Source organism: Pongo abelii, chromosome 1 (assembly GCF_028885655.2).
Source record: "Pongo abelii isolate AG06213 chromosome 1, NHGRI_mPonAbe1-v2.0_pri, whole genome shotgun sequence".
NCBI lineage: Eukaryota > Metazoa > Chordata > Mammalia > Primates > Hominidae > Pongo > Pongo abelii.
In genome coordinates this window covers 69,344,655-69,365,458 of record NC_071985.2, presented here as the reverse complement: position 1 = coordinate 69,365,458, position 20,804 = coordinate 69,344,655, and the positions used below count along the sequence as shown (strand labels likewise).

The 20,804-nt window shown below is 42.7% G+C and overlaps 1 long non-coding RNA gene across 2 annotated transcripts; it reads left to right on the top strand.

Moving 5' to 3' along the window:
- The first annotated feature begins 3,941 nt into the window (after positions 1-3,941).
- On the top strand, positions 3,942-11,501 carry LOC100460073 (uncharacterized). 2 transcript variants are annotated; one of them, XR_654842.4, is made up of 3 exons: positions 3,942-4,033; positions 7,183-7,323; positions 10,235-11,501. It is a non-coding gene; the product is annotated as an uncharacterized LOC100460073 (long non-coding RNA). The 2 variants fall into 2 exon arrangements; XR_010138767.1 differs by lacking the exon at positions 3,942-4,033 and adding an exon at positions 6,495-6,669.
- The last annotated feature ends 9,303 nt before the right edge of the window (positions 11,502-20,804 follow it).

Genomic DNA, 20,804 nt, shown 5'->3' with positions numbered 1-20,804 from the left:
CAAGGATTTGCCTCAAGGTTATGTCAACTCTTTTGCTTTCTGCAATCATCTAGGCTGAAGATACCTTAGTCATCTTACCACTCCATGTAACATTATGATGCTCCATTAATTGAAAATTTGCTAATTAGGCCTGAGCAACAGGAGATAGCAAGAACCAAAGTCATTAGCTAAACACATGCATGCTATAGAGTAGCATGATATAAACCTCATGAAAACGCATCTTTTTATGGATCTTAGAGGTAATATGCACCTAATTTTGGTGGGTTACTACAAGCTGTTTACTGAATAACCCAAAGGCTGCCAGTTTTGAATGGGGCTCAAAAGAAGAGAAGATTCGACAGCAATTTGTGGTCATATGACCTGGCAGATCCAGCAGTACTCAAAGTATCTGTGGAAAATAGGGACACTTTTGGCAACTTCCAACAAGAGAGTCACAGTGCAGACTCCAAGGATTTGTGGGCAAAGCTGTGTTCTCTTCTTCAGATGACAATTCTCGTTCCATGAAACAATTCCTCACTTGCTATTGCACTTTGCTAGAGGCAACAAGTGACAATGTAAACCAAGATGCCTATCATGAACTTGGTGGTATCTGGTCCAGCAGGTTCTAAGTTGGGAGTATACTCAGCACTAATCTATCACTACATGAAAATAATATGAGATAGGACTCAAGAAGATCCTAAAAACACAAGTAAGTTGCATGAGCAGTGCCCTAGACTCATATAGCACCTAGTCCTGTGGCATTGCCTCCTGTTTCTCAGTACAAACCTTATGGTGTCATGGGGAGTTTCTTTCAATCAGCTGGCTGAGGGAGAAAAACTCATATTTAGTTTACAAATGGTTCCAGAAGTAGACTGCTGCAGCATTACAGCCCAAATCAGGTGCATGTAAGAGAGTAGTAAAGAGAAATTCTTCCAATAGGCAAAACTGAGAGAAGTACATTTGGTTACCCACCCTGTCAGGACTGCAAATAGGCAGTCATTCATAGACAGTGGCTGGATGGTCAGAGAATTGGAAAGAACAGGATTGGAAGATTGGTGATTGGAGAACTGGAAAATGGCATAAGGATAGACATCTTGAAGCGGGCATGGGGTATGAGGATATTTGTTTCCCTTGTGTATGCTCACTGCAGAGAAGGCCATCAAAAAATCAAAGTGATAGGTGGAAGTATTCTGTGGCTCTCAGACACTCCAGTCCTTACTCGATGGGTCCATGCCCTAAGTAGTTGTGGGCTCAACTATACGAACTTCTCACCAAGGTCGATATGGCTACTGCCGTTGTTAAGTGCCTCATTTGCCAACAGCAGGGACCAATGTGGAGTTCCTGGGGGCGCCCAGCAGCCACCTGGTGATGGGTTTATTACATTCAACCTTATCCATTATAGGAGAGGCAAAAGAAGAATAGGGAAGATCAATGAAACCGAAGTAAAAGAAATTGCTGCACTTTGCATTCTCTACCAAAAGGAAGAAAACACAGCTCCTGGTCTGCCCACTTTGGGTTTTGGAGGCAACACATTTCACACCTAGAAATGTTGCTCCAGCCGATATTCAAGGTGACACCAAAGGTTTCCAGTTTTTGAGTAGAGCCCAGAGCAGGAAGACTCTGCAGCAAGTCCAGGCTTTGCTGCAATCAATCCTGCCACCTGGGCCACATAATCCATCAGATCTTATGTTATTGGAAGTATCACAGGTAAGAAAACACGCAGTAAGAAGTTTATGGCAAGCTCCAGAAAGAATCACCCCAGTGGAGACCTCTGAGATTCTGGAGTAAGTTCACGCCATTTACATCAGAAACGATGTGCCCTTTGAAAAACAGCTCTTGGTGTGTTACTAGCAGGGATAGAGCACTTGATCATGAAACACCAAGTGACTATGATTCTGGAACTGTTAACTATGAGCTGGGTTTGTCACATACACCAAGTCATAAAGTCAGATAGTCCCAGCAAAGCAGCATAAGTTAACAGTGGTACATTCAGGATTGAGCCCAGGCAGGACCTGAGGGTATGAGACAGCTACATGACCAGGTAGCCTAGAGCCCCATGTCACCCACCATAGCTGCACTGAGTTGTAGTTGTGATCATATGGGAGATCCCACTGGACCAGCTGAAAGACCTGCCCAAGTTTAGCTTATAAACTGGTGAGTTTTATTTGTGGGTGTTTTAAAGGGTGGCCTTGAAAGACAGTTGAAAAGGGAAAATCCTCCCAATGGGTGGTCCAGAGAGCAGTATACCTGGCATCCAGTGTATGTGGAAGAAGGCATTCAAGGTAAGAATACATACAGGTTCCCAGAGAGTGGATCCGATCAGAAGCTTAGAAGAAGAAAAAAGACAAAATGACTGAAGACAAGGAGGTCTGGGGTAAGGGCATGTGGCTGGATGTAGACACGTGCACCTGCATAAGGATTTTTGTATCACACATTAATACCCGCACTTTCATGGCCCTAATAGTGAGTGCCTATCAATTTTGCACCCTAGGCACCTCCCTTGATTCACCCTATTCCTAATCTTGCAAAAAAATTTTCACCAAACCCTATTGTCTATACATGCCCAGATTCAAGTAAAAGGGACATAGATCCAAACTCTCAACAGGTAGAATATCAAAGAGTTTAAAATGCTCACGTAAACACCATGCTTAACATAGATGCTTGGTGGCCAATGTCAATATTTTTTTGGAAATGACATACAAAGAGGCTTCCATTCTATCTCAAAGTGAACAAATGGGCCATGAATGAAAGCATGATATTCTCCAAACAGAAAAATTTGTGGTGGCTCAAACCCAAGTCACAGTAAAGTCTCCCTCAACTACCACTTTAACTTAGACTAATATTAAATGAATTTGTAGGATTATAGAAACCATACTTCTCTGCAGTTTCATGGGTTATTATTTAGATTTAAATTTCATAAATGGAGTCAACAATCAGCTGAAAGCATTACTGACCATAAAAGTATTTCAGGCCAGGTACGGTGGTTCACGCCTGTAATCCCAGCACTTTGAGAGGCTAAAGTGGGCAGATCACTTGAGGTCAGGAGTTCGAGACCAGCCTGGCCAACATGGTGAAACCTCGCCTCTACTAAAAATACAAAAAAGTAGCCGACATGTTGACAGGCAGCTGTAATCCCAGCTACTCAGGAAGGTGAGGCAGGTGAATTGCTTGAACCCAGGAGGCGGAGGTTGCAGTCAGCCGAGATCGTGCCACTGCACTCCAGCCTGGGTGACAGAATGAGACTCCATCTCAAAAATAAATAAATAAATAAATAAGTATTTCAGTGTACCCATTTGGAGAATTTCATAGGTGCTATTCTTGATAAGATCAACATTAGATCATCCTGAGTTTGACATTTATGATAAAAACCCTCAAAATGTGCTTTTTTGTTTTTGTTTTTGAGATAGGGTTTCACTTTGTCGCCCAGGCTGGAGTGCAGTGGTGCAATCACAGCTCACTGAAGCCTTGAACTGCTGGGCTCAGGTGATCTGCCTCAGCTTCCAGGGTAGCTGGGACTACAGGTGTGAGCCACCACACCCAATTAATTTTTTATATATTTTTTTTGTAGAGATTGGGTTTTGTCATATTGTTCGGGCTGGTCTTGAACTCCTGGGCTCAAGCAATCTGCCCGCGTTGGCCTCCCAAAATTCTGGGATTACAGATGTTAGCTACTGTGCCTAGCCTGTGCTTCTTGATTTAATAAAATTTGGCATTTGTGATCATGAAGTGATCATGTAAGACTTATCTCTACTGCTTCCTTCCACGTTGATGTGATTTGACTGTGTCCCCACCTAAATCTCAACTGGGAATTGTATCTGCCAGAATTCCCATGTGTTGTGGGAGGGACCCAGGGGGAGGTAATTGAATCATGGCGGCTGGTCTTTCCTGTGCTATTCTCGTGATAATGAATAAGTCCCACGAGATCTGATGGGTTTATCAAGAGTTTCTGCTTTTGCTTCTTCCTTGTTTTCTCTTGCCACTGCCATGTAAGAAGTGCCTTTCACCGCCCCCACACCCTGCCATGATTCTGAGGCCTCCCCAGCCACGTGGAACTGTAAGTCCAATTAAATAAACCTTTTTCTTCCCAGTCTCAGGTATGTCTTTATCAGCAGTATGAAAACAGACTAATACAGTAAATTGGTACCAGTAGAGTGGGGCATTGCTGAAAAGATACCCCAAAAAGTGGAAGCAACTTTGGAACTGGGTAACAGGCAAAGGTTGGAACAGTTTGGAGGGCTCAGAAGAAGATGGGAAAATGTGGGAAAGTTTGGAACCTCCTAGAGACTTGGTGAATGACTGATAAAAATGCTGATAGTGATATGGACAATAAGGTCCAGGCTGAGGTGGTCTCAGACGGAGATGAGGAACTTGTTGTGAACTGGAGCAAAGCGCTTGTTATGTTTTAGCAAATAGACTGGCAGCATTTTTGCCCCTGCCCTAGAGATTTGTGGAACTTTGAACTTAAGAGAGACAATTTCAGGTATCTGGTAGAAGAAATTTCTAAGCAGCAAAGCATTCAAGAGGTAACTTGGGTGCTATTAAAAGCATTCCGTTTTAAAAGGGAAACAGAGCATAAAAGTTCAGAAAATTTCCAGCCTGACAATGCAGTGGAAAAGAAAAACCCGGCCGGGCATGGTGGTTCATGCCTGTAATCCCAGCACTTTGGGAGGCTGAGGTGGGCGGATCACGAGGTCAGGAGTTCGAGACCAGCCTGACCAACATGGTGAAACCCCGTTTCTACTAAAAATACAAAAATTAGCTGGGTGTGGTGGTGTGCGCCTGTAATCCCAGCTACTCAGGAGGCTGAGGCAGGAGAATCACTTGAACCCGGGAGGTGGAGGTTGCGGTGAGCCGAGATCATGACACTGCACTCCAGCCTGGGTGACAGAGCCAGACTCCTTTAAAAAAAAAAAAAAATGACTGAAACTATAGCCACCTCAGGAAAGCAAAATAATAGTAATAACAGCTAACATTGATTGAGTGGTTACTATGTGCCAGGCAGTTTGCTAAGCATCTTCCATGCTTTGTCTCCTTTTAACCTTCATAATAACCGTAAGAGAAGATACATTAGTATTATTACAGAGGAAAAAAGTGAGGCTTAGAGAGGGTAAGTTGACAAGAATTAGTAAGTGGCAGAACTGGAATCAAAATGCTATTTTGTCTCCCCAAGATATGAGCTGAGGGAGCAAAACAAAATAAGAATGTAAGGGCATCCAGGGTGGAGGTGAAAGGGATCAAGAGAATGAGGGTGAGGTACAGAGATAAAGTAGGTGATATCAAGTAGTTCGGAAAATGAAGCCCACAAGCACTCGATAAAAGAACTGTGTATCTCTTCAGGCAAGGGCAGTTCCTGGGAGGCACTGTGCCAGCCAAGAGGTAGTTAGAATCTACAGGAATGCGAGGTCATGGAACCAGGATCATACAAAGTCTACAGTGCACAGGGCATTACCCTACTGTTTAGCTGTTCCTCCTAGAGTGTCTCAAAAAGAGAAGACACACTAGAAGTTACATTTAGAGATAACTGGCATTTGGATTTTTAGCTATACCTCAGAGTTCCAAAGAAATAAAGATATGTCTCTTCTCTGGCCCGGCAATTACTGAAATGGTTTTATTTTATAGATCTACATAGTTCACATACATTAGAAATGACTTTGTATAACCTACACCTTTACTGGCTAAGTTAGCAGAGAGAACATTCAGCCCACTAAATGTTCAGCAGTATTTAGTTAGTTTACAAGCTGTTGCAACTTTGCCCTCCAACAAATTATGTTAGTACTAACCTAACAGCTTATAAAATAATACTTCTATAGTTAGTAACTTACATAGTAATCAAACTCTTTTTAAAAGTGTATAGTTTTTGGCAAATTAAATTATGTTTTAAATATCTGCTGAATTCAACTTGTTCTAGGAATACCAAAGAACGCCATGCTTACATTTTTTAAAGGTTTTATAAGGTAAGTCATCTTAGGGTAGGGAAAATCTGAATTGGCCTTTCTATTTTCAGTCCTATGGTGGGGCTTGAGTCACTGCATTCCAGGATCAGTGAATTAGTGATAATAGAAAAGGGCACAAAAAGGCTATCAGGAACCAGGGTTATCTGGTATATTTGCTCTGCTCTCCCCTGGCACCTCTCAGTGGTTGCTCCTGCCTGAGCATGCTCCTCTTTTCCATCTGTGTTGTTTTTTACCCCAGCATACTGTTGGAAGGGTTGCTCAGAAGGCATTTGACTGAAGGGTACTTGGAAAGACCAAACCCAAACCACAGTAGTGACCAGATACTTAGCGGCAGCCCCAGCTGCAGGTATGGCAAGAAGTGGCCAAGGAGGGGAATCTCCATGACCACAGAGGATGCAGTGGGCATTAGGGACCTGGCATTTGCTGTCAGAACAATCCAGCCAGGGTAGCAGGTGGTGTTGCAGGAGGTGGGTGGGGTACACAGCAGGGATTTGGGGAACAGGAGATCCATGGAGATCTAGACATGCTGACAGCTCTCAGCATCGGGTTATCTGGCAGCTCAGAGCAGTTGCTTTGCCTGGAGTGGTTGGGTACTCAGCCTGGCTGAGGCTTGTCTGGGAGAACTTTCTCTGTCATTGTTCATCTTGATCTGTGAGAAGCTGTAGGTGCCCCTACAGCTCAGTGGGAAGATAAAACCCCAACAAGTTGGTCTGGAAAATCGAAGACCAGCAAGTGGGTATGGTCATAATAATTTTAATTTTTTTTTTTAATTAGAGTTCTGGCCAGGCGTGGTGGCTCATGCCTGTAATCCTAGCACTTTGGGAGGCAGAGGCTGGCAGATAACCTGAGGTCAGGAGTTTGAGATCAGCCTGGCCAACGTGGTGAAACCCCATCTCTACTAATAATACAAAAATTAGCCGGACATGATGGCAAGTGCCTGTAATCCCAGCTACTTGAGAGGCTGAGGCAAGAGAATTGCTTGAACCAGGGATGCTGAGGTTGCAGTGAGCTGAGATTGCACCACTGCACTCCAGCCTGGGAGGGAAGAGTGAAACTCCATCTCAAAAAAAAAAAAAAAAAAAAAATTAGAGTTCTCTTTTCCTTTTTGGCCTTCCTAGACAGTGCAGGTGTCAGCAGGAGGATCAGCCATCCACTTTGGCTATGGCAGTGAGGCTTTCTGGTCAGTCTAGAAATCAGTAGGTATGGAGATTGGCTTGCAAGTACATCAGAGCTCCTATTTTCTTTTAAGGAGGCAGCTGTATGGAGGCCAATATGTAGACAAGGAAAGTAACTCAGGCATTTTGGGGAAGAGGTACAGAAAGAAGAGAAAAGACTGAACTGACTGCTGTTCTGAACAAGAACTATGACTATATGTGGTACTCCCAGAATGGTGAGGTCTGGGACACTTGAATAATATGGCTATAGTGTGAATGATGTTACCTAGACAGAATGTTTATCCCAATTAAGTGATAGGTAGGGAACTAAGGTATCGAGGGTCTCAGGTATAATGTCCTGAGGGGTCCCATGAAAGCAAAGATAACAGGTGTATCTTTTATGCCTCTTAGAGCTGTACGAATGCTGTAACTCAGGGATCTATAAAGCCCTAAGTCAAGCAGAGGCACAGGTGGAAAAAGGGACAAATTTGATAACCCAGAGAAGAAAGCCTGGTGATCAAAGCAAGGAGACAAACCTGAGGCTGCCATCAGGTGCTGAATATGAAGTGAGGCTGTCAAGGGACACATGGTATTCAGTAGTGGATGGGGTGTGCACAGAGAGGAAGGCTGGACAAATATCTGAATCAGGGCCATGGCCCAGGGCTGATATTTTCTGAAATGCCTAAGGCATGATATATGAGCAGGCCACTATAGTTAGAGTGACACAGACAGAGTGACAGAATAGAACAAACAGAATCAGTTTAGTGTTGAGTGTGTTCATCTGGTTAGACTAATTTCCTAGTCACAAAGATAAAACTGAGAACATGTTTTTTTCCTCTAGCCAAGTGGTCCTTTACAGGCAGATTAAAGACACCAGCTATAGATAAACATGAAAGCAGCTTTACTGCTACTTCCCTTCATTTTCAGTTCTGGTGGGCAAGTAAGGAGTCTCCCACTCCAAGAGAGAGTAAAGGTTTAGAGCTACTCCCAGCAGGGTTCAGGGCATGCTTATGGCAGAGAGGAGACTTGCCTTCCCAGCCTCCTGCAGGCCCTAGGATGGCCTGGGTCTAGTCAGAGAAGGGCAACAGTGAGTCAGCAAGTTATAATGGGTTTAACAGTAACAGCCAGGGTGGAGTTCACGTTCTGTTTCCTCAGGCTTCTAGAAAGAAGGACTTTCTTATGTAGGACTAACCAAGTATAATCTGGTCTTACTGAGTATAGCCAAGTATTCACAGTTTGGGTCACTGTGCATGGAATTGTTAGCAGTGGAGAATCCGTACGGGTCGGCAGCAACCTCAGTTGGGGCATAAGGCAGAGGGAGAGACTCAGGCAAGTTTTAGAGCAGGAGTGAAAGTTTATTAAAAAGCTTTAGAGCAGGATTGAAAAGAAAGGACACTTAGAAGAGGTCCAAGTGGGCGACTTGAAGGACAAGTGCGGTTTGACTTAGGGTTTTATATGTTGGCACACTTCTGGAGTCTTCTCCCCTGATTCTTTCATTGAGGGTGGTTTGTCCATATGTGTAGTGACCTGCTAGCACTTGGGAGGTGAGCATGCGCAGTGTGTTTACTGGAGTTGTGCTTAGGCTCACTTGAAACATTCTTCCCTTCACTGGTGACATGCCCCCAGAAGATCAAATACCAGTTAAACTCCGCCATTTTGCCTCTTAGTGCGCATGTAGGAGTCCGCACGCCCAACTCCTGGGATCTTATCAGGAAGCTGATGATCACCAGTTTCAGGTTTCTTCTATCTATAGGGAGACTGCCTTTCCCTGGAGCTGGCTGCAACCAATTATTATTTTAGAGAGACAATTAACAATGGCCTGACCATCACCCGATGGTCGCCTGACTTTCCCAGTGGGGTGTGGGGGCCCTCTTCTGTCCTGTTTGTGTCTGACTAGCTACCTACTGTAACAGGATGACCATATAATTTATGGTCATATAGTTTATTCAAACTACCAGACACTTTTGAGAGTGAAGGGGGGCACTATTAGCTATGTTGGCAAAACAGGTGTGAATGTGGATGTCTCTGGATAATCAATATCTACAGCCACCCAACTCATATATGGTAACCCAATCCTTTCCATTTTTTCTGAAAAGCTAGCCATGCTCTTAAATTAAAACACAGCATTTGAGTCTAAAGTCGGATTGCCAGTTAAAATACAAGATGCTCTGTTAAATTTGAATTTCAGATAAATGAATACTTGTAAGTATAAGTATGTCCTAAATATTTCATAAGACATACTAAAAATTATCACGGTTTATTTGAAATTAAAATTTCACTGGGCATTCTGTATTCTTATTTGCTGCCGACAACCCTAGTCTAACTAGGGTTAGACTAGTTTAACTAGTCTAAAGTTAAACTACTGTGTTGTATTCAATTCTATCATCCTGCTTATGATGTAAGTCTTTTAGGCTCCAAGTGATTTAGGACATAGTCTGGTTAGCAAAAGGGGAAAATTGAGGCATCTGTTCCAATTGGACCAGTCACCTGAGCCACTAAAATCAGCTTTCTTAAATGACTCTGAACTAGGATTAGGCTGGGACTAGGTCCCAGTGCCTGGGGTGAGCCAGGCCAGCAGGTGAGTGTCCTCAGTTGTGGGACAAGGAGCTTAGTAGATAAGCATCTTCTCCCCGCTCGATGTTCACCTTTGCTTGATCTCCTAGGCCAGTGGTTCTCACCCCTGGCTGCATATTAGAATTGCCTGGGGAGCTTGTAAACCCACTGATGTTTGAGCCCCACTCCAGACCAATTAAATCGGGATCTCCAGGGGCAGGCTGTGGCATCCATGGGTTCCAAAAGGTTCCCAGGTGATTTTAAGGTTCTAATGAGAACCATTGTCCTATGCCCTCGCTCTGTTCCCAGTGGCATCAATTCTTGTTTAATTCCTCTCCTTTAAATGCCCTCTTTGTAGTATTGGACATTTTATAGCCCAGAAAATATGACTGGAGCACCTGTTCTGTGTTAAAATGGCGGCATGGATGGGATTTGCCCAGAAGGGTTCCTTGTCCTTCCATGACCTTGTCTTGTGCTGACTCCTGGCTCTCTCCGAGCCTCCCTTCTCCTCCCTCCTGCTTCAGCCTCTCTTCAGCTTTGGCTTTCCTTGTCTCTTCCTTCTCTGTTTATAACATGTCAATTTCCATTTTGCAGCTGGTTTCCTTTCAGACCCATCAAGTGGCCGTCGTATTGGCTTGGACTGAAGACCCCCTCTGGAGAACTGTCTCTGCAGCCTATACTGATGACACTGGCCACTGTCCAGGGCTCCACCCCAAGGAGTCCAAGCCCCAGACATGTAGCCTTAGAAAGAATCCAGATTTTGCATTTCCAGTGCAGGGATTGATGGAGCCTTGTGTATCAAAGTGCCAATTTCTTTCTAACAAGCTGGTGAGGATACCGTTGACAGCAGCAGAAAGGGGTAGCAGTGGTTTGCTTTCCAAATGGTAATAAGAAGGGCCTGGCAGTGGCACCCTGTCCACACATCATTAAAAATGGATTCTCCTGCTTCGTTTGGAATTCAACCCAATGAACTTGAATAAACTCTAGACAATGACCAGCACAGAGCCCTGAGCAGGATACAGCAAGATTATTTGCTTTACTCATCCACTGAGTACCTGCCATGTGCCAAATACTTTGCTATATGCAGAGTGTACACTGGCAAATAAAACAGATATGGTCCCTGGAGCCTATGAATCTTACCATCTAGCCACAAATAATAAAAAGTAAGAAGAAACTGAAGGACAACCGGGACAGAAATACTCAAGCAGAATGAGGGTGAGATTGAAGTCCCTGAACATACAGTGCCCTTTACACTTGATCTTAGCCAAAAGGCCGAGAAGAGATTACAGTGCTTTTTAAAGGTAGCATTTCGCCCAGCCAATAATCAATCCCTTTGGCCTTCTTGAGGTGCAAGGCCACACACTCAAATTCTTTAATCAAACAATAGGCTAGTGCAAATGGAGCTATTTCTTAAACCCAGCTGTTTACACAGCAGCTACAAATCTGTTCAGAAAGAATCCCCCACCATCCACAACTGTCTATCGAGCAGATGTGCAAGAGTGTTTGTCTCTCACCACCAGGGTGGCAGTCAGGACAAGGGAGCAGGTTTGAACGTCTTCGGCTCCTAGAACTTCACAAGCTGTGTCTTCAGTGCCCAGAGGCGGCTGCAACCTCTCCCCAGTTCTCCTCTCAGAACAATGGCAATTTTTTTTTAGAGGCGTAATAAGGAAGGTTTGCATTGAATTATTAAACAATGGGTATTGAAAAATATGTTTTCTTTGACCTCTGTACTTCTAGCTTTTACCAGTCAGTGTTTTCTTGTACCAAGGCTAAGATATGTATAACACTGAAATGGATGTCTTCTTATACAATATTTTACAAGCTTTTGAAAACCTGTGCCCTTTAATAAATTTTAAAACGTCTCATGCCCTTCTTTCATTTTCTGAAATTCAAAATAAATTAAATATCAGGGGACACAAAAGCACGAGAAGAAAGCACTGCTTTGTTTTCAAACCAGGCCCCAAGCCACTGCCCTTGAGATTCTTGTGGGTCAGCACAAGCACCCCTCCCATCTCCAGTTCCTGAGACTCATTGTTCCAAATGGTAATATTAACATTTGCCATGTTCACTCATGGATAACTTTCCATTATTTCAGTTGTGAACATTTTCTATGTGAAATAAAATATGAGATGAGACCAATGAAACAATAGACTTTAAACAAATCAAGCAAGAATTTTTGCAAGCAAAGGAGCATCATGCCTTTGAAATGGCCACTTTTGGGGGCCATGCTTCTAGGGCTAAAATACACATGCTTCTAGGGCTATTACCTTGGCTCCAAAAATTGGGAGGTACTCATTCAGTGCAGCAGAAAGGAGTATAAGCTTTGGAAGCAGGTGATCTGGATGCAAATCACATTCTGCCACATTTTAGCTGTTGCCACTTTGACCTAGTTGTTTAACATCTTTCTGAGCCTCAGTTTCCTCAATGGTAAAAGGAGAAAAAAGATAAGAAAAAATGAATGCAAAATGTCTGCACATCTCAGGAAGCTAGTAGTTACCAAGATTGGAACGATCACTAATGATATGTCTTTTCCTTAGAGATCTTTTAGGATGAGATATATATATATATATATTATTTTTTTAGAATCTCATGTCTTTTAAAGTCAAATTAAGAGAATAGAAGTGGATAATAAATGGCTGGCCGTTCTAGTTTTAGAGGGAAAAAAACTGTTGCTATAGTCACTATCCTACAATTTTGTGTGGTTCGTTAAATGACTCTGAAGTTCACTCCAAAAGATGTTTCCAAAATGTTCTGAATGACCACATTCTCCTTAGAATTGTGCACAGCCTGGCTGGGTGGCCACTTTGAAGGGATTCAATTCCTTTGAATGTTTAAGTAAGTTGTTTGGTGTTAAAGAAATTCTCTTTGTTTTATGGGCACGCCACAAATATGGACATTGTAAAAAAGGCTTAATGATTGCAAATCTGCCTTGCCATTTCCTCTATGTCCAGATATATGTCTTTTTAGAACACTGATGTGTAGTAAGCAGAGATTTTTTTTTCCTTTTTAATTTTTTTCCCGTTTGATTCCTGAACCTTTGTCATCGACACAGGAAAATTAGACCCAGTCCCTGCTACCAAAAGCTACCGCGATCATTCCACAGTTTCACACGCTTTCAGGTTTCCATTTTCCTTCTCTCACCCCAGATGCCTGGCATACGCGATAGCAGCAAAAACAAAGTCTGTTGCATTTTTGGAATGTTATTAACCCTGAAGCAGCCCAGGGATTGCAACAGCTAAGATAGGGATCCCCACCCCCAACATTTTTCTCACTAGAGAGCAGAGAGCAACTCTTAAATCCAGAGAGCAAGGAGAAACTTGTCCGGAAGAGGCACCCAAATGCATTGAATCCACTGATTTCCCTCTGCTTGCCACCCCAGCCTTCACCACCGCATCTCCACTTTCCCACAGGAAAGCCATGTTAGGTGTTAGACAATGATGCTACACAATAGAAATATAAATCCAGTGTTTGTCTAGGATAATATAAATGGCACTGCTGAACTCCAGCCTTCCTCCCATTAACAACATCAGAGAGAGAGTTAGCGAGGGGCAAAATCATCTGTGATTGTCTCTGCATGGATGTTGAAATTGCTCCCCCCAGGGTCTTCTAGGGTTTTTAAGCATAAAGGTGTTCATCCAACTGAAAAAATCGTATGTCTATAAGCAATTTGAGATTCAGCATGTCTGGCAATGCACATTTTTTTAAGGATGAGAAAATGCAGCATGAAATGTGCTTATGTATGCTGTGTTGGGGAATTTCTGAACCTTTCACTGTCATCTTGAAGCCTTTAAGAGGGAAGCTCTTGAGGATGTTGGATTATAAAAGTCATTCTCTCATTTCTGGGACTTAAGGACATGTCTCTGAGCATAATAAATGTGCGATCACAAATGAAGGTGCTTTGAGCTTAATGGAAGAAAGGTTTATCTTCAACACTGACATTTCTACTTCTCTAATAAAATCATATTGTGCCTCTTTTTTTATTAAAAGGTTTCTTTTCCCTTCCCCTTTCCTAGGGCTGATGGGATTCATCCCCTAAAGCTGGTGTGGTTGGCAGTAACAGGGCTGAGTAGATTTAGCTGGTATGATCAGGAGATTGGTTACAGGGGAATTGAGCAAATAAGTAAACATATTGAGAATGATGGGAGCCAGGCCACTCACTGTTGGAGAGATCTATATTTGAGTTACAAATATAGAATGAAAGAAGGCTAGAATAAATGCTGTGGTGTTGGAATAGAACTGAAAGTATTGGTGTGAACTCCTGGTTTTTAACGTAAATATATAACAAAGATTTATGTGTATTTTGTGTGTATATATAAATATATACATATATAGAGATACACATATACATGCATAGACATATCTATCTATCTATCTACATACCTAATTTCCTAGCTCTATCTGCACAGAGTGCCTGAAAGTAAAGTCACCCAAGTAGCAATAAGCATACCTAGCATCCACATCATGGCTTCTAGATATTATTCTTTATTAAAAGGAAATAGGACTCCATCAGGAAATAGCTGATTCCAGGATGTGGTAGGTTTAAAACTGGCCCACTCGAAGATATCTACATCTTAACCCCTGGAACCTGTAAATGTTACCTTATTTGGAAAAAGGATTTTTGCAGATGTGATTAAGTTAAAGATTTTTAAATGAGGAGATTATCCTGGATTAGCCAGGTGGGTCCTAAATGCCATCACAAGTGTCTTTATAAGAGAGAGACAGGGGGGAGATTACAGACGGAAGAGGAGACAGCATGACTATGGAGGCAGTGATTCAGTCACAAGTCAAGGAGTGCCAGCAGTTACCCCAAGCTGGAAGGGGCAAGAGACAGATTCTCCCCTAGAGCCTCTGGAGGGAGTGTGGTTCTGCCAATACCTAATTTCAGCCCATTAATACTGGTTTCAGACTCCTGGCCTCCAAATTTGTAAGGGAATAGTTTCTGTTGTTTCCGAATCTGTGGTAATTTGAGATGGCAGTCAAAGGAAGCTAATATACAGGCCTGGGGCAGGGAATGTCCAAGATGAGCCTGGAGCATCTTCTTGAGCCAGAAAGTGAGGTGATGCTCAGGATGAAAAAGGACACAGGGACCAGCCTGAAGGGACTTCCACGGGCCAAAGTGAGGGCAATAAAGAATCAAAGGGAATATCAAGAATAAAAGCTGGGCACGGTGGCTCATCCCTATAATCCCAGCACTTTGGGAGGCCGAGGCTGGTGGATCACCTAAGGTCAGGAGTTCGAGACCAACTTGACCAACATGGTGAAACCCCATCTCTACCAAAAATTACAAAAATTAGCCAGGCATGGTAGTATATGCCTGTAGTCCTAGCTATTCAGGAGGCTGAGGTGGGAGGATTGCTTGAGCCCAAGATGTTCAGGTTGCAGTGAGCCGTGATTGTGCCACTGCACTCTAGCCTGAGCAACAGAGCGAGATCCTGTCTCAAAAACAGAAAGGAGAGAGAAAGAGAGAGAAAAGAAAGAAAGAGAAATGGAATTAGAATATCACCATTTGGCAACCATCAGAATGGAAATTAATTTGGACAAGAATCATCAATGGATGCAAAAACTAGTGGATGACAGTTTGATGAGAAACAGGATCTTTACATCACCTCACAGTGTCTTCCAACAAAATACTTGTTAAGTCTTATTACTCCTTTTTAATTTAACGTCACCAGTAATGGGACAAATTGACATCATGTACCCTTGATATGATAGACTGAGAACAAAGCATTACTCTGTGGTGTTCCTGCCAAAAATGCATGACCTAAAGCTAATCACGAGGCAGTATCAGACAAACCTGAACTGAGGAGTATTCTACAGATAACTGGCTGTACCCTTTGAAAATGTCAGAGGCATGCAGGACAAGGAAAGGCTGAGAAACTGTTCCAAAATTAATTGCTTCCAACAACCAATCCTCAACTGCATTCTGGACCCACAAAGGATATTATCAGGACAGATGGTAAAATTGGAAGTTTATTTGTGAATAAATGGTGACATTGTATTGATGTTTCTACTTAGATATGTAGGATAATGTCCTGCTTTTAGGAAATGCCCACTGAAGTATTAAGAGATAATATTATGTCTGCACCTGCCTCTCAAATTGTTCAGCACAATAATTTATAAAAATACGAGGAAAGATTGAAAGACAAATGTGGTAAAATGTTAACAATTAAGGAATCTAGGTAAAGGGCATATGGGAGTTTGTTGCAGCATTCTTGCAACATTTTTGTAAGTTTGAAATTATTTCTAAACGAAAAGTTAAAAAGAAAAAAAGATAATTATTCTACCAAGGTAGCCTGTAACTTTCATTCAAACAGTACTTATGGAATTCCCATCCAGAAAGTGAAAGGGCATTGGAGGGAAAGCCAGGGTATCTGGTTCTGCCACTCTCTGGGTCCCCTTGGGCAGGTAACTTAACCTCTCTGAGCCTCAGTCTCCTCAGCTTTATCATTCTCTGCTTTTCTACACCTAAGGCAATTGATTTCACTAGTTGGTTTAGTTCTGATTTAGAAGGAACCAACAATGGCTTAGTTAAAAATCATTACTGTGGAATGGGGAGTGGCTGCTAGTGAATAATTGAATGTCATTTCTTTTTGCAGGCAAAAATGTTCTAAAATTAGATTGTGGTGATGGCTGAATAACTCCATGAAAATAGTCAAAAACATTGCATCATGCACTTGAATGGGTGAATTATTTGGTATGTAAATGATATCTCAAGGAAGCCATAGAACTCATTGCTGTTGATTTTCTCACCCCACAGTCAACCGTGATTCTGTAAGGTTAGACTGAAGAAGCCTGTGACATAATGCTAATGGTTTAACAGCTGGGTGAGTGGAGAAGACATTCTCATTCCAGAGGCAGGGTGCGAAGGAAAAGAGCAAATGCTAAAGGAACATTTCCCAATGGCCGAAGGAAAGAGTGTGAGGGACATTTCAAGTGCCTGCCCCTAGCCTCTGTCATCATCCTTTGCCCTCTCACTCTGCGAGGTCCTTGGCTGACCTGATCCTTTACTATGGTTTCAACTTCCTCCCATAGGTTGGTGACTCCCTGTGTGATTTAGGATTACATGTGGCTGCAAGAGGAAAAGGAAACTAAAATACTGGGAGCTTAAAAGCTTAAGCAAAAGCTAAGTTTTGGAATGTCTTTTGCTTTCTCACATAACGTCTGAGTAAACAGTCCAGAAGCTCCGTGAGGTCTGAGATCCTCTCTCTGGGCCTCCCTTTACAGCTTCAGAGGCTGAGTGCCGAGCAGCTCTAGCAAGCGTTATTCCCATAGGTAGCCTGAGTGGTTCCTTCTGGAGTACAGCAATGTGATGGCCCTGCCCAGGACCCTTCTCTCTTGTCTTCTTTAAGTGGTCTCATCTGTGTTGTCCAAGATGGCAGCATTTATCTTCCAGGAAGGAAAATGGCAGAAGGGACAGAGGCAGATGAAGGGGCGCAGGGTACACGTGGGCTGAATCTTAAGTAAGGTTTTCAGAACTTCTCATTGTCTTAGTCATATGACCATACTCAGTCTTAATCATACACATCTTAGTCATAGGACCATACTCAGTTGCAAGTGAAACGGGGAAATGTGGTTTTTATTCCAGGTGGCCATGCACCCTGCCCCCCACAGAAAAGGGAAGGGAGGGAAGGAATCCTATTACCATGAAATAAGAATAAACAAATATTAGGAGACAACTGGCAGCCTTGGTTGCTATTTCCAATCTATACTTCTAGTCCACACCCATATAGTCAATTGTCTCCTGGACACCTCTACACAGATGACTCACAGACAGCTAAACAAAACCAGCCCTAAATGGAGAGCGTTGTGCTTCCCCACCTATTCCCGTCCCAGACCTGCTCCTCCTCCTGTGATCACCACCTCAGTGAATGGTAATGTCATTTATCTACTTGGATGAGAATCATCTTAGACTCTTGCGTTTCCTTCACTGCCTGTCCTCTCTCCCTGCCCTGAGAGTGCCACCCCTGCAAATCTCCTCCCCGTCCCCATGACTTTAGCTGAGACTCATTTTTTTGCTGGTCTGGATTACTATAGGGGCCTTAAACTGGACCTCCTACCTCCAAGTTGTCCCCACTACAGTCCTTTCCCCACCTTGTGCCCAGAGTGCTCTTGGTGAAGAGAAACCTAATTCTCACCTATCCCTCCTTCAAACTCCTGGAGTTTCTCTGTATCTTTGGTGGTAAAGGGGTTTCCCCGTACCTTTGGTGGTAAAGTTCACTCTGTTTAAGCATAGCACCAGAGGCTCATCAGGATCTGGCCTCTGCCTGCCTCTCCTCCTCCATCTGCTACCTCTCCCTACCACACAACCTTTGATCCAGTCCAATGGTGCTGAACTATGGGTAACAGTTCCCTAAACAGTCAGCTGATGCATGCCACTCTGCCCCTGCACAGCTGCCCATTCAGTCTGAAATGACCTTCCCATTTTTGTCTAATTCCTACTTCTTCAAATCTCAATGTGAGCACTGCCTCCCCAAGGAAGATTTCCTGGGTTCCCCAGACTGATTTAGGCATTCTTCCTTTTACTGCCCTAATACACCATCCGTAATTATCTCAGTACTCATATATTTGTATATCTTTCCCACTATACTACAAGCTCTTCAAAGGCTGGGATCTCATCTTTTTTTTTTTTTTTTTTTTTTTTTTTTTGCTTTTTTATCTCATATGCCTGGCACATGAATATTTGTTGAGTAAATAAATATGCCAGGCTCAATCCTACACATGTTTATATGTCATTTATATGGGGAAACAGGCTCAGAAGAATTGCATGACATGTCAAAGACCACAGCGCTAATAGTACAAATGGAAATTAAATCCAATATTTGTGCCTCTTTGTGTGTTCCTACTTAGACAAATAACATTTATGGCTGTTTTGAATTGAAATGTGGATGCACCCACTTTGGAGTTGATTAACCTTCATCCTAAGTCTATTATCAGAGGTGTGTATTTCTTTTCCTCCTCCACATTCTTGAGTCTACGAACACATTTCTAGGGTACTTACAAAAAACAGAGTCTTGGCCAGGCGTGGTGGCTGGCGCCTATAATCGCGGCACTCTGGGAGGCAGAGGCAGGTGGATCACCTGAGGTCAAGAGTTCGAGACCAGCCTGACCAAAATGGTGAAACCCCGTCTCTACTAAAAATACAAAATTAGCTGATCATGGTGGCACATGCCTGTAGTCTCAGGTGCTTGGGAGGCTGAGGCAGAAGGATCGTTTGAACCCATGAGGCGGCGGTTGCAGTGAGCCGAGTTTGCACCATTGCACTCCAGCCTGTGCAACAAGAGCAAAACTCCATCTCAAAAAAAAAAAAAAAAAGTCTAGGCTGAGCACAGTGGCTCAAGCTTGTAATCCCAGCACTTTGGGAGGCAAAGGTGGGAGAGTCACTGTGCCCAGTAGTTTGAGACCAGCCTGGGCAGCATAGTGAGACCCCCATCTCTACAAAAAATATTTAAAAATTAATGGTCTGTGCCTGTAGTCTTAGCTATGAGAGAGGATTGCTTGAGTCCAGGAGTTCAAGACTCCAGGGAGCCATGATTGCATCAATGCACTCTAGCTTGGGCAAGATAGAGTCTAAAGATAGAATCTAAAGTCTTTGCCTCCTCCTGGAAAAATGCTATCATTGTTCTCTACCAGTGGAGTCTGTTTCTTTACTCCTCCACTCCTTCAATGAATATTTGTTAAACACAGCTCTGTGTTAATGCCTAATTGACACATAAACATGCAGAAACTAAGATGTTTCAGCCATTATCAGAACCTTTTAATCTTTTTGTTAGAGCCAAGGAGATTCAGCTTTGTCTAAGGATACAGTTACACATGAAGAACAAGGAACAGAGCTGTATGTGTATGTTCAAGGTTGCATGCTATTATTGTTTCTTCTGAAGCAAGGCAGGTATAATCCTTGTATTGGAAACAGGTTTCAGGTACAATAAACAATGTGCTCCCTTATCTCAGAAGCACAAAGGTGGTTCAGCCAGTTGTTTACCACTCAGGTATTCCTTATTCAGCAGTTTTCGTACAAAAATGCTACCTTTTAATTTCCTAATGCTCTGCCCTCCCAAAAGGTAATAAGAAATAGAAACTGGGTACTGCCTAAATGAATTCACTTGTGTGGAAAACAAAGTCATTTTTATATACTCCTGCAATGTGCATTTGACTACAAGCCAGAACATTTTACACAAGCAGTGGAATTCATCTCTTGAAATTGATTCAAGTTTTCTCTGATAGGAGGGGTGGAAAAGGAAAATGAAAAGCACGTGATTATAATTGCACTTGGAAGCAGTCCCAGTTACAAGAGCAGTTCTTTAAAATTATTCTTTTGGTTTCACCTTAAATTATCTTAATGGGAGAGTACAGTTTAGTAGGAACAAGGAAAAGTGGGAAAAGGAAACCTGGAAGTTTCTCTTCTCTTCTTTTCTCTTTTCTCCTTCCTTCCTTCCTTCCTTTCTTTCTTTCTTTCCCTTTCTTTCTTTCTTTCTTTCTTTCTTTCTTTCTTTCTTTCTTTCTTTCTTTCTTTCTTTCTTTCTTTCTTTCTTTCTTTCCTTCTTTCTTTCCTTTGACAGGGTCTTTCACCCAGGTTGGAGTACAATGGCATGATCATAGCCCACTTCAAGCTCAAATTCCTAGGCTCAAAAGATCTTCCTGCCTCAGCCTCCCGAGTATCTGGGATTACAGGTGTCCACCACCACAACTAGCTAATTTTTATTTTTTATTTTTTAGTAGGAGTCGCTATTTTGCCCAGGCTGTTCTTGAGGGCTCAAGCAATCCTCCTGCCTCAGCTTCCCAAAGTGCTGAGATTACAGATGTGAACCACTATGCCCGGCCTGGAAGTTTTTATTTATTCATTCAATAAATATTTAGCACCCACCACATGGAAGGCACCACATTGGGACCTGTGGAAACATGATGATTGGTCAGATAAGAGGTCTGCCTTCAAGTGAGCATAATACTGCAGGCGAGTTAATACACACACACACACACACATATTATCCTCACTAATCTAATTCAATCTTAAAATTTTTGCTACCTAAACCCAAGAATTAAATAGATTCAGATATGTTTTAGAATAAATCCATCTCCATCCCAGCTTTTACTACTTGCTTTTCAAAACTCAAGAACCTCCAGTCATCAGTACTCGGACTCACCATTCAAAATCAGTCTCCAAATTCAG